The sequence below is a fragment of the Daucus carota genome, chromosome 8, assembly GCF_001625215.2.
Source record: "Daucus carota subsp. sativus chromosome 8, DH1 v3.0, whole genome shotgun sequence".
Taxonomy (NCBI): domain Eukaryota; kingdom Viridiplantae; phylum Streptophyta; class Magnoliopsida; order Apiales; family Apiaceae; genus Daucus; species Daucus carota.
This window is the reverse complement of record NC_030388.2, coordinates 9,994,647-10,000,646: the sequence shown is the minus strand read 5'-3', so window position 1 is coordinate 10,000,646 and position 6,000 is coordinate 9,994,647. Positions and strand designations below refer to the sequence as shown.

Sequence of the window (6,000 nt, the reverse complement as noted above, 5' to 3'; positions counted from 1 at the left end):
CGACGCTATTGTCTTGACAATAGCGTCGGTTATCTGAAATGCCGACGCTATATCCCAACCTATTGCGTCGGCAGTCTGAAATGCCGACGCTATAGCCCTTATCTATAGCGTCGGCTATCTGAAATGCCGACGCTATAGCCTAACCTACTGCGTCGGCTGTCAGAAATGCCGACACTATAGCCCTTACCTATAGCGTCGGCTGTCTGAAATGCCGACGCTATAGCCCTTACCTATAGTGTCAGCTGTCTAAAATGCCGACGCTTAAAGTGTTCTTTTTAATAATAATAATATTTTTATTTTGTTGTAAGCTTTTGACAATTCACCACAGTCATAAGAATGTGCTCAAATTACATGAGAGAAATGAATAAACAATTCGATTTTATTAATAAAAAAAAATTACCTAGTTGTTTATTACATTAGAAACATCTCCAAACTCTTAACGCATATTGATTGTTATATATAATGAATTTTTTTATTACACTAAGAACATCTCCAAACTCTTCACAAATATTAATTGGAATATATAATGAATTCTTGCTCCACCAGACAGCTCAGGTGTTAGACATTTCTTCGTTCTTTCCCTCAATCATAGAAGACAAAGCTGTTCCATAACTAGGATGCTCCTTTGCGACGGAAACTAGTGCATAATTTAAGCCCCGAAAGCAATGTCTTGATATGTTGCACGAAGATCTAAAAATAATGAATGTAAGTGAGGTTGTAACTTTTCAGATCTCTGCAAAGCCAGCATCATACTATTGCATAAAGCAGGCTGGACTAAAATAGTACACATGGCAACATAAAAGCAGGTTGGACTGAAAAGAGTACACAAGTTTACATTTTTATCACCAAGTAACCAAAACCAATAAAAAGGCAGCCTTAAATTCTACAGGAGTTTACACAAGTAGAAACATACCTCAAATTCCAGCGGAGAATGTCCTCTCACAACAACATTGTGAGTGGGTAATGGGAACTGAGGCAACTTCTGCATATAAGAGAAGTCACATTGTAAATAAGTCTGCAGTCCAATATAATTACAGTGAGGAAATATTAAACCAATATCATTAACAATATATTACCATTGTATGATGTGCAACAAAAGTTGTTTTTAAAAAAAAACAAAGAAAGATTGAAGGGACAAAAAAACAGGATAGGAGATGCACCAGAAAGCGTGTGATAAACATTCACTTGCTCCACCTTATATAAGTAAGCTTTATTTCTAAAGATAGGAAATATGTAAGCAAAGCGGACTAAGAAGGGGACTAAAAACAGGAGAGAAGATGCACCAGAAAGCCTGTGATAAAAATAGTTACCTTTTATTTACTTAACAGGGCAAATTTAAAATATGTTGTCGAGCTTGTCACTTGGACACTATCAGCCGAGTTCAAGTGACATAGTCTTGTTTACTTAATGTTTTATTCTCGATACATATGAAGAATAGATAAGACTGATGCCACTAAAATTATTATTTAATCTAAAGTTCACTTCCTTCTTCTTTAAAAAACTAACAGAGCTATAACAAAATATGTATAAAAATGAAAGTAGAAGTATTCCCATAGTATTAGTATATGGAACATGTTAAAAGTCCTGGATCACCTTCAATTTTCGGATGTAAAAAAAAAAATTAACTGATATAAAGAACCCGCAAGAATGCCACATATACCCGGTATAATATATCTCTTCCAAGATGATAAGAGAAGCTGCAAGAGAAAACCTCAACTTAATACACAAGAAAAAAGAAAGCACAAGAGCAAGCAACTGGGTGCAAGGGCTGCCTTACCCTGGATTCGAGCATAAGCCAAACAAGCAACTTTCTCACTATTAAACTGTATCTATTAGTTGACCATGCAGTTTTCAGTGTCCACATTTCTTGATGCATTCACAGCTTTTACCGGGCAAAAATCCCTTAATAGATCTAAAACAATGAAAGTTAAATACAAGAATAATGAACATATATAAATTGCACATATAACTACTGCAAGGTGACATACCTGTTTGCTCTCGGCGAAAGCTACCCACATTATACCAGCAAGGCCGAACAGAGGTTTTGGTACCTTCCAAAGTTATTTGAATTAGTCCTTGCAATACTTGCTAATAAACTGCTAGACAGATACTCCTATATAGGAGCCAGAGCTCTATAATTTATTTCATGTGTGGAAATATAGATGTATCTATATTTTCAGATAACAAATGAGGATGAGAATATCAAAATTATAGTTGGCAAAATGAGAATGAGAAGAAGAAATACACTAACCGAAGCAAGCACTAATACAGTAAAGAAGTTTAAATACTGTCCTTGTTGACCCATTCCAGGAGTCGGCATCATTGTGCCATTAGCAGAAGATATACCAGATTGACTAACACCACTAATCATATTTGTCTCAGTCATACCATACCCCTGTGTACAAAACAGCCAAAAACATGAATAGCCATTCAAATGTGTGATCATAATAAAAATAATAATTCTCGAGAGGAAAAGAAATATGATGCATAAAAGTTGATGATCTAATTAATTATGCGTGTAGGCGTTAGCATTGCTTCGGACTTTTCCAAACAAATAGTAAAGCTGAATTGCATTTACAAGACTATATTAACCTTGGTTCTATAAGTCAAGTCTTCTGACTTTTCAAAGCTCTGAAAATTGTAAACACAATGTAGCAATACTTTTGTTTCTGGAACCAAGTTGAACTTATCCTCAAAACTTTTATACTTCAAATTTTCACCCGTGACAAGCATCAACTCATGTGATCAGATTTCATATTCGTTGCTTCGATAAAATATCATTCTTGAACAGTCCTACTTCATATTCTAACTTGTCTCTTACTGTAAAGTAAAGGTAAACTTCGCACAATTATTCCTACACGACAGATTCAATTACTCAGGCTTATGCTTAAATTCCTACAGTGGACGATAACATTGACAGAAATGCCAAGTAAATCAGAAGTCAAAAAAACAAAATAAACAGTATAGCCAAGTAAAATCATTGTCACTAATTAATCGAGTTAACAACAAATGCTCATTTCACAAAATTCATCACATGACTAGAATAAAATTAACAACATCAAACAGTACACCAAACTCGAACCCACCAAGAATCAATACTAAAATAAAACCTAGATGCAATTTTTCAGACTGATCCCTAAATTTGGGGATATAGAAAAGTACCGATACAAGAAGCCCAGCAATCCATCTGTGAAATCAATTAATTAATCCCGTAATTAAGCATCCGAATTAGTTTGGGAAGCCGAGCAATCTAGTGAACCTATAGCAGAATCGATCCCGCCATCCACCAAGATATCGAAAAGGGAAAGTGACATTGAGTGGAAAAAGCGAGAGGAGATCGAGAGTGGGAAACTGAAAAAAGATTGATCACTGATGGATCATGGATGATTGGATGGAGAGTGAATTAGGTATTTTGACTCTTTGAGTCGACAGTTTGCCGAGAAGTTCTGTGAGGCGAACGTGTGTATACCAGGCTACCAGCACCTGGCAGTCTGGCACTCTCGTATAAATCCTATCCTATAGTGTAGTTATTCAAATATTCTTTTTTTATATTTTTATTATAATTTTAAAAGTGAATTATATAATATATTTTTCTTTATATTATATTAAATATGATTATATTTATAATATATATATATATATATATATTAAACTATAAATTATATCACAATTTTAAAATATTATTAAATCTCTTTTAATTTTAAAACTAAATTATATAAAAGTAAATTTAAGATAATAATAACAAATATATTTTTAAATTATAATATATGAAATTTCATTAATTTAAATTATAAGATTAAGTTATTAATAAAAACTTTTAAAAAAATTTATGAATAAAACTTTAACTTCTAAACATTAATTCAGAAAAAGAAAATTTTAAAGATAAATTGCGCAACTATACTTTACAGGAGCATTAAAGTCCGTGCAGCTTCCCGGTCCCCCAATGTATATTATCCAGGGGGACGGAGGGAGTATTCTATTTGTATTATATATAATACATTTTTATTTATAATTTAAAATTTATATTTTATATAATATAATTTTATATTTATAATAAATATATAATTTTAAAATAGAATAAGCATAATTTAATTAAATTATAATTATAATTATAACATATATATAATATTGATAATAAATATTTAAAATTTTTAATTATACTTATATGATATAATTATAATTAGAGATACATACATACATACATATATATATATATACATATATATTATAGAATTTAAGTTTTAAAATTACATTATATATAATTGAATATTAAAATTTTAAAAGATATACTTTTAAATTATAATATATATACATATATAATTTAATTTAATTGAATTATAAGATTATATTTTTAATAAGAAATATTTCGAATTTTTAGTTTTATTTTATACGATGTAATTTCAATTAAAATATTAAAACTAGATTATACATATAATCATATGTTAAATTATAGGTATAAAATTATATAAAATAAAATAATTTTAAATAAATATAAAATCTAAAGCGTCGGCATTCTCTTCACCGACGCTACAAGTGTATCTATAGCGTCGGCATTCTCTTGACCGACGCTACAAGTGAACCTATAGCGTCGGCGTTCTGAGGACCGACACTACAAGTGAACCTATAGCGTCGGCGTTCGCTCGACCGACGCTACAAGTGAATCTATAGCGTCGGCATTCTCGTGACCGACGCTACAAGTGAACCTATAGCGTCGGCATTCTCCGGACCGACGCTACAAGTGAACCTATAGCGTCGGCATTCTCCCGACCGACGCTACAAGTGAACCTATAGCGTCGGCGTTTTGCCCGACCGACGCATAAAAGTATCTACAGCGTCGGTTCTGTCTTTAACCGACGCTAAAGGGGCGACGCAAAAAGTCATTTCTGTACTAGTGAACCCTGAACCGACTGATCAATGTTTGCTGACAAAGAAGGTACAATGTTTGACTTCAGTGTTAGTCGCTTGTGAACCAGACCAGTGCACTAAGCGTCAACACATACGGAGTTTTCCAAAGTATTTATCAATCGAAGAATTGATCAAGTCATAACAAGTCATTTGTTCCAAAGCCAAGCCAAGCCAAGCCAAATGCCTAGCCTCTGCAAGCTATGCCAAAGTGACCTATCTTTTATATGTGTGCACTTATATATTTGTATATGTACAAATATAATTATATATGTATATATGTATATTTAATTAAATATAATATATATAGTATATATGTATATATGTTTTTAAACATATGTATATGTATATTTATATGTATATATATTTAAATAAATATATATGTATATAATATATGTATTTATATTTTACATAAACATTTATATATTTAAGTGTATATATATATTATATTATGTGCATAAATATATCTATATTTAGAGAGAGTTATATATATCTTTATATATATATTTATATTTATATTTACACATAGTTATATGTATATTATATATATTTAAATATATGAGAATATATTTAAATATATGTGTATATATTTATTACTATATGTTTATATAAATATTATATATATGTATATATTTATATATACTTTCTTTATATATATTTATGTTTATATTTATATTTATAAATAACTATATATATCTCTATATATATTTATATATATATTTACATTTGTATTTACATATAATTATATATTATATATATTTAAATATATGAGAATATATTTAAATATATGTACATATATTTTCATATGTTCATATAAATAAAATATATATGTGTGTATATATTTATATATATTTTTATTTATTAATATAATAACAACATAATATATTATATTATATATATTATGCATGCATGTGATGATGTCAGGTGTCTAGGGCATTCTAGGGTTTGCATGTGCATCTAGGGTTTCACTCAACAGAGACACAGGAGGCTACTGGATGGCGCCATTTAATTCTCTACAGTGGAGAAGATTGATGGTGCAAGTTTCATGTTATGTGAATATTCTAAGGCAACACAGAGACATCCCTGGGAAGCGCAAGT

General features: G+C 30.5%; 1 long non-coding RNA gene across 1 annotated transcript; it reads right to left on the bottom strand.

Moving 5' to 3' along the window:
• Positions 1 to 456: 456 nt before the first annotated feature.
• On the bottom strand, positions 457 to 2,378 carry LOC135148401 (uncharacterized). The gene is made up of 4 exons (XR_010286571.1): positions 1,989 to 2,378; positions 1,778 to 1,912; positions 1,661 to 1,697; positions 457 to 982 (listed from the first exon to the last, which is right to left on the bottom strand). It is a non-coding gene; the product is annotated as an uncharacterized LOC135148401 (long non-coding RNA).
• Positions 2,379 to 6,000: the final 3,622 nt, after the last annotated feature.